Here is a 6,970-nt window from a genome sequence, read left to right on the forward strand (position 1 = left end):
GAGTAAGATGTAAAAGTTTGTGACGACGATACATCAATACAAATATTATATTTTTGGATATTATCCACTCTCCTGTCTTCATATAAAAACATTTTTCTGTTCGTTTTTCAAAACAGGACGTTTCGGAGACTGGATTCTGTCTCCGTCTTCAGGTAAAACCTACTAAGCTGGGCCCAATCGACAGAGCTAGTCCCTGTCTCCGGGCGCCTGTACTAACCCAGAGATCGGGTATACAAGCCAAACACAGCACAACCCATCAGCGAGAGCTAAGACACAACATTAAATTATTAAAAATTCTACACGTATGAGGCCATGCACCAGAGAAATATATCGATATAAATTATCGCTGGAGAGAAGTAATACGGATTCCTCAACCAACTACGCTACCGCGTAGCCCTTTTAATAGACTGAATGAAAGTTTATATAGCGATAAACTACTTCTTCAAATATTTACGTCTATGCAGTTTGTAATACAGATCTCACAGGATGGTACAATATAAATGTATTATACTCGTATTAAGGAAGTACTAGGTTCGAGACTAAGTCAGGACATCGACGATCCTGAACGATGTTTATGTTTTTCCTCAGTCCCTTTATTAAAATGACAGGAAAGTTCTCCTTTCAGGCCACTCGTTTCTTTCAAATTCACCATTGAACAATATCCATATGGTTCGACACCATTTAATAAGGATACTGACGTCATAAAGTAGTGCATAAGAAAGACAGATCGGATTTGAAACATAACATAAAAATAATTGTTATAAGTTATGTTATGTTAAAGTTTTGGGTTTTTATACAATTGCATGTGTGCAGCCACCTGATGATTGTCATTTAGTGACCAAAACATGTCATAGAAGTGACTACAACTGTGTACAGTTATCATTTATCGGATTACGAGAAGAGAACGCAACATTAAGGACATTGTTACGCATATGCCCATTGCTAGGCAACGGCTAGATAAACACATTCTCGCAACAAAACAGCTCAACAACAGAGGGGCAGCCATTGCTAGGTAACGGACCGGTAGACACACGTTCTAGGCAACAGTAGACGATAATTGCTAGGCTGAAGATTTATTATGTTATTAAAATTTATTGTTATTATACAAGGAGTGATCAATAAATCCAATTACCAATCCAACCCCTGTCTTAATAGTCACCCTTACATGTGACAATATTATGAAATTAATTGTTATGGCTTAGCATAGTCGTGCAGCCACGTATAAAGGTTTCGGAGGAACTGGCTAATTCATCTTTAATCCCTCAACCTACATATTCCCACCATAATGATTGAAGCAGCATGTTACCCCGAAACGTCGGCATCCGAATACAAGACTAACACGGTGTTGACGCAGAAAATACCAAAAGGTTTATCACGCGTTTGGCAGCGTAGTGAATAAAATTCCATACATAAATTCTAGCACGTAAACCTATCAGCATAATTCCTCTCTCAAGTTTGTTGTAGTGTGCAAGATTTCTTACGGGCCACTGAAATAATCAGTTTTCATTACTCAAAAACGAATGAGCAAACAGCCTAAATAGCAACAACAAACTCTGAACGACGTGGTCGAACACTGAGCACTTAGTATTGGGCAGGTCCCGGTTTCAAATACCGTCCCGGACATTGGCCGTCTTTACCGAGGTTTCTATTGGTTTTTCTTAGTCCATCAAGATATTTGAAGTTACTGGAGGTTACAAATATGATAAGTTCAATTCTAAATGTTTCCGACGATGGTGCACGAAGAACAAAAACTCAGCAATCCCGAAATATGACAATTTTTTGTCTTAGAAAAAGTAAACTTCGAATTTTCCAGTGTTGCCCCCAGATATGATACAACAAAATAAACTTCAGTGGCTTTAGTCCGAAAACGAACTATACCGACCGAGCGACTGCAGCTTGTCGGTGAAGTTAGTGCAAACTTTAGTTCACAGAGTGTCGCGTGGTCAGCGCAACGAATCCCCACGGCCGTTAATTTTGGTTTTCTACTTTTACACTCAAGTACCTCCTCAATTATCTTCACGATGCTGAATGGACCTCGTTCCAAACCCACTACTTCTAAGAAAATTTGCTAGAGCCGGGAATTGAACCCGGGACCTCTGGATCTGTAGCCAGGAACTCTGACCACTAGACCACAGAGGTGGTCATATACATGATACATTGTTCATTAATACGACAGGACGAAATAAATCTTCCCTGTGGTAAAGAAACTGAAGACGTAAACTTACCTTTGAAAAGTAAGACGCTCTGTTCCACTATGCCGGCATTTTGAAGTCTTCGAGTCAGAATAGTTCTGAAAAACAGAATTATCCGCTTAATGATCACTTCTGCTGTTTCGTGCGTCGTGGGGGTTCATTCACCAATTGCACAGCCTAGGTGAACTTCCATTTGTTTTGACATTATATACGTAGTTGGGAAGCCGATCACAGTGGCCGTGCCGTCTAAAGGGGCTCATACACGTACGAGTCTGGCTCGGCGAGCCAGACTTGGGAGCCGGGCTCGGATTAATTTCACCACAAACGCATGAGCTTACTCCCAACTTTGCGACCCACACACGGACGAGTCTGGCTCATTGGAACCCGAGCCGAGTCGGACTCGCGAACCAGACTTGTACGTGTATGAGCCCCTTAAGGCATGAACTCTCTTCGCGCGCTCAAACACTGGGATCGTGGATTCGAATCCCACTTGAGGCATCGATATCTGTGTGCTTTATTCTGTGTTTGTCCTGTCCTGTGTGCCTTGCGACGGCTGATCCCCCGTCCAACGAATCCTACCGACTGTGTAAAGAGATCTAAAACCTGAAAAAGCGGCCAGGGTCCAACAAAGAGCTGTATGGCCATAGAGAGATATAGCTGGGAAGTAATTCGATGACATTCATTCTAGAAAGAGGCGTTAGAATTTTTTTCGTGGGGTGAGGTCGAACTGAATCTTGGTACGTCGGCCAACAATTGCATTATTGTACCAGTACCGGATGACAGATGAGTATGGAGCATTTTCTGAAATAAGATTTGGTAGGGGAAATTGAAGTACTCGGAGGAAAGCTGCCACAGCGCTACTTTTTCCAGCACAAATCCCATATGATTTGACCTGGGATCGAACAACGGACGCCGCTGACTAACCGCCTGAGCTATGGCACCGCCACTGAAGAAGAATTTTCAATGTGGTTTATTTAAAGCCCCAGATGATAGGTGAGGGTGACTGTGGAGCAATTGGTGGAATGAAGATTGGCAGGGGAAACCGAAATACACGGAGAAAACCTGCCACAGCGCCACTATGTCCACCACAAATCCAACTTGACCAGACCCAGGATCGAACCCGGGCCGCCGTGGTGGGAAGCCAACGACTAACCGCTTGAGCTATGACGCGGCCTAAACATAAGGTAAGAAAAAAGTATAGTAAAGCTATCCCTGTACCAGGCCGTGAAGGCCCACAGGGTTGCGAGACGTTGAGGGTCTCACATTTTTAAGACAATCGGCTCAAAGATGGCGGTAAGGTTGTCAGCCTTACGCACCGGCCGCGCTTTACTCCCCAGGAAAATTATTTAATTCCTGGTACTCATTTCTGTTAGAGGCTGAGTCAATCCCAGGGCCCAGAGCGGCTCGAAGGATTAAGTCAACTGAAAAAAAAAATCAAATGACCTAATCGGGACTTGAACCCGCGACCTTCCGGCTTGAGCATAGCCCCTCAACCAACTACGCTACCGTGTAACTGAAAGTTTAAAAAATTATGACCTAATTAAACTTACGTGTTGTCAATGGAATTTCTAAGTAGAAAATCTATCATGAGCTTGGCAATATGGCTGCGTGTCCTTATACACAGCTTCTAGACCCTCGCGAATACTTTACACTCCATACATCCTTCACTCTGAGTGTGTTGTATAGCACTGTCATTTCCCATTCAATATTCAGTGGGGGGTTCAGCTTATATCAATAAAACATTATTAAGTCCCTGCAGGGGGACGATAAGTGTCGAAACGTGTCGCTCTCACCCCCATCAAGTGAGAGGGCCTTCTGGACAATGATTCGTAGCAGTTAAGCTTTACAAGATAACAACCATACTTCTGGCTGCTTCATTCTAGTCACGTTGCCACGTAAGTGGTTTCATGGGATATCACGGTCGATAACTTCAAAATAAGAGAACTCTGCAATTCTCCACCCTTCAGACGAGGTGATGTTTGCCACTCCTGCTCCTTTAGTAGCTTTATAAAAGGCTGGATTTTGTCTTACAGCTTACTGTAAGTCATTGTGCATAAAGTTTTCTCCGTGCTTAACTACGTACTACGCCATGAAGACGTAAGGGGGAGTGGATATATAGACCCAAGTTTTCTTGATGTCGGCAGTACTTGGAGGTCAATGGTCAGCTTCGCGCCCCAGCCGTTTTACCCCCTGTACCCGTTGGGTAGGAAGCTGGGTGGGCCACAGGACCAATATGGAAGACTTGGAGAATGTAAAATTCTTGACCCTACGGGGACTCAAACTCAGACCCTTCGGTGGTCTAGCCAGTAGTCAACCGCTGTACCGACTGCGGCATTCCGGCTCTCAAAATTAAGTACGTATCGAGTGTAACTAAGTTGAGAATTCTGGTTGAAGAACAAAGTTTACATACTTCAAGAGGGATGTTGGCTGCACTGAGAAGCTTGCTGATAAGGTTAAAGAGATTGGAACAACGTGTTGCATCATGATGATGATGATGATGATGATGATGATGATGAGCGTTCAGGATGGTCATTTTTTTCCCTTGGCACTACAGCTCCAGTGGGCCTAGGCCTACCTCCATGAACTTCTCCGTTCACTTCGGTTTTTCTAGATCTTAGACATTCGGTAGGACTCCTTGGGCGGGTGATCAGCTCGTCGCAAGGCCTCTACCTGTACACAAACACATAAAAAAGCACACACATAAACTAAACATCCATGCCCTGAGTGGGATTCGAACACACGATCCCGGTTTCCAAGCGAGCGAAGACACTACATGCCTTAGACCGCTCGGCTACCGTGACCGGCAGTGTATAAGAATAATATATAAGAATTCAGTTCGTATCTCACAGGAAACAGATCCGAACCCACGATCCCAGCTTCCGAGCGAGCGAAGACAGTACATGCCTTAGACCGCTCGGCTACCGTGACCGGCCAGGATGGTCGTTATCTGTATCATTTTGAAATTTTCGTGCGACAGCAGAACAATTAATTTTGCTGTCATATGAAAACTTCTTAATTAAACAAATGCATTGAAAGGTGGGGCCATTACGAAGAAAAATAAGACATGCCTACTGCGACGTTATGTACAATTACTAACAACAAAATGGCCTTTAATTTTGCAGTATTTACCTTCCTACGTATAATTTTAGGAACTTGGAAATTTTATTTGAATTAATGCAGTAATTACTATGTATTTTATAATGTAGGGTAACACTGAAATATTATCATTTAGTTGACATTATGATAGCGTTTCAGGTGCTGGTAACCACATTCCTGGGCCGCGCCACAGCTCAAGCGGTTAGTCGCTGGCTTCCCACCTCGGCCGCCTGGGTTCGATCCCGGGTCTGGTCAAGTGGGATTTGTGGTGGACAGAGTGGGGTTGGGGCAGGTTTTCTCCGAGTACTTCGGTTTCCCTTGCCAATCTCCATTCCACCAATTGCTCCACAATCACCCTCATCCATCAGAAGTGGCTGCAGTACAAGGAACTTAGTCCCAACCCACTAGCAATAAAAAAAACACTCCTGAAAACTCTGTTTTTAACGCCCTGCAGTATTTACTGCAGGGTGTCCCACATGGAATGAGATTCTATATTAGACAGAGTGAAATATAAGAGAGCATACGTATTGTAGCGTGTAGAACCGTTTCCAGACAACGATCACAAACAAACAGGTTCCCGCGGCAACAGTCGGCGCGCAACATTAGAGGTACTGTTGGAAACGGTGTTTTCTACGTTGGTCCGAGCCGAGGGGTTATAAAGAGGACAAATGGAGCAAGAATGAACAGTTGAAAGGGTGCAGCCATTCAGAAATGACTAGAGCACAGAAGCAGAGGAACAAACATTGTTGGAACCGTAGTAAGGGGGCGTCTAGTGGAGATTGTAACTGACTAAGAACACTAGACTGTGTACTCTAGTGATTTGTGAAGTGCGGAGATCAGCGATGGCGCTATAATTGCGAGTCGCATGTCAAGGTGGTCAACATATATAACATCACACTCAAAACAACGCCGAGAGTCGCTCATGCACGTGACAATATTGTCGTGTGTATCACTGACTAAAGACGGGGTTCGGATTGGTAACTGGATTTATAGCAACCTACACTTCGTAACCACATTCAATTATTACACTATTGCTGCTTTACACAATGTACAATCACTCCACATTAATCTCTTCAGTCTACTCGTATCTTGACTAGTCTTCACGGATTTATAACACAGGAACTATAATAATATCACTGAATCACACACTCCAAATTTTACACATAAATAAAATCTTCAAATCACACGTGAAGTTTTCACAGGCTGACTTCTTGTACTCTTCTGCACTCCTAATGAAGCTGACCACTCACCTCCAGATAGTGACGAGGTCAAGAAAATGTGGATCTATAGTATATCCATTCCCCTATACATTTTCATGGCACAGTGGTTCAATAGTTAAACACAGGGAAAACTTTACCTTTATGATAGAATTCTAGTATGCTATATCGAAATTCACACAGGTAACTTAACAGTTAGCCGGTCACGGTAGCCGAGCGGTCTAAGGCATGCACTGTCTTCGCTCGCTCGGAAGCAGGGATCGTGGGTTCGGATCTGTTTCCTGTGAGGTATGAACTGAATTCTTATACACTGCCGGTCACGGAAGCCGAGCGGTCTGAGGCATGTACTGTCTTCGCTCGCTCGGAAGCCGAGATCGTGGGTTCGAATCCCACTCAGGGCATGGATGTTTGTGTACGTTTTTCTGTGTTTGTCTACAGGTAGAGGCCTTGCGACGAGCTGATCAC

The 6,970-nt window shown here is 43.8% G+C and overlaps 1 protein-coding gene across 4 annotated transcripts in view; it reads right to left on the bottom strand.

Annotated features, from left to right (window-relative positions):
- Positions 1-6,970, bottom strand: part of LOC111871644 (serine/threonine-protein kinase NIM1) — a 184,542-nt gene that overhangs the window by 81,608 nt on the left and 95,964 nt on the right. For 2 of the 4 annotated variants that reach the window (XM_023864923.2, XM_023865079.2), the window contains exon 2: positions 2,226-2,290. The exons of 1 other annotated variant lie outside the window; for it this stretch is intronic. The gene's annotated coding sequence lies outside the window, so the exon portion shown is untranslated. Of the gene's footprint in view, positions 1-2,225; positions 2,291-3,742; positions 3,850-6,970 lie in introns of those variants that run through there. One more of the 4 variants, XM_023864999.2, reaches the window with a different exon arrangement.

This window comes from Cryptotermes secundus, unplaced genomic scaffold (genome assembly GCF_002891405.2).
Source record: "Cryptotermes secundus unplaced genomic scaffold, Csec_1.0 scaffold112, whole genome shotgun sequence".
Lineage (NCBI taxonomy): Eukaryota > Metazoa > Arthropoda > Insecta > Blattodea > Kalotermitidae > Cryptotermes > Cryptotermes secundus.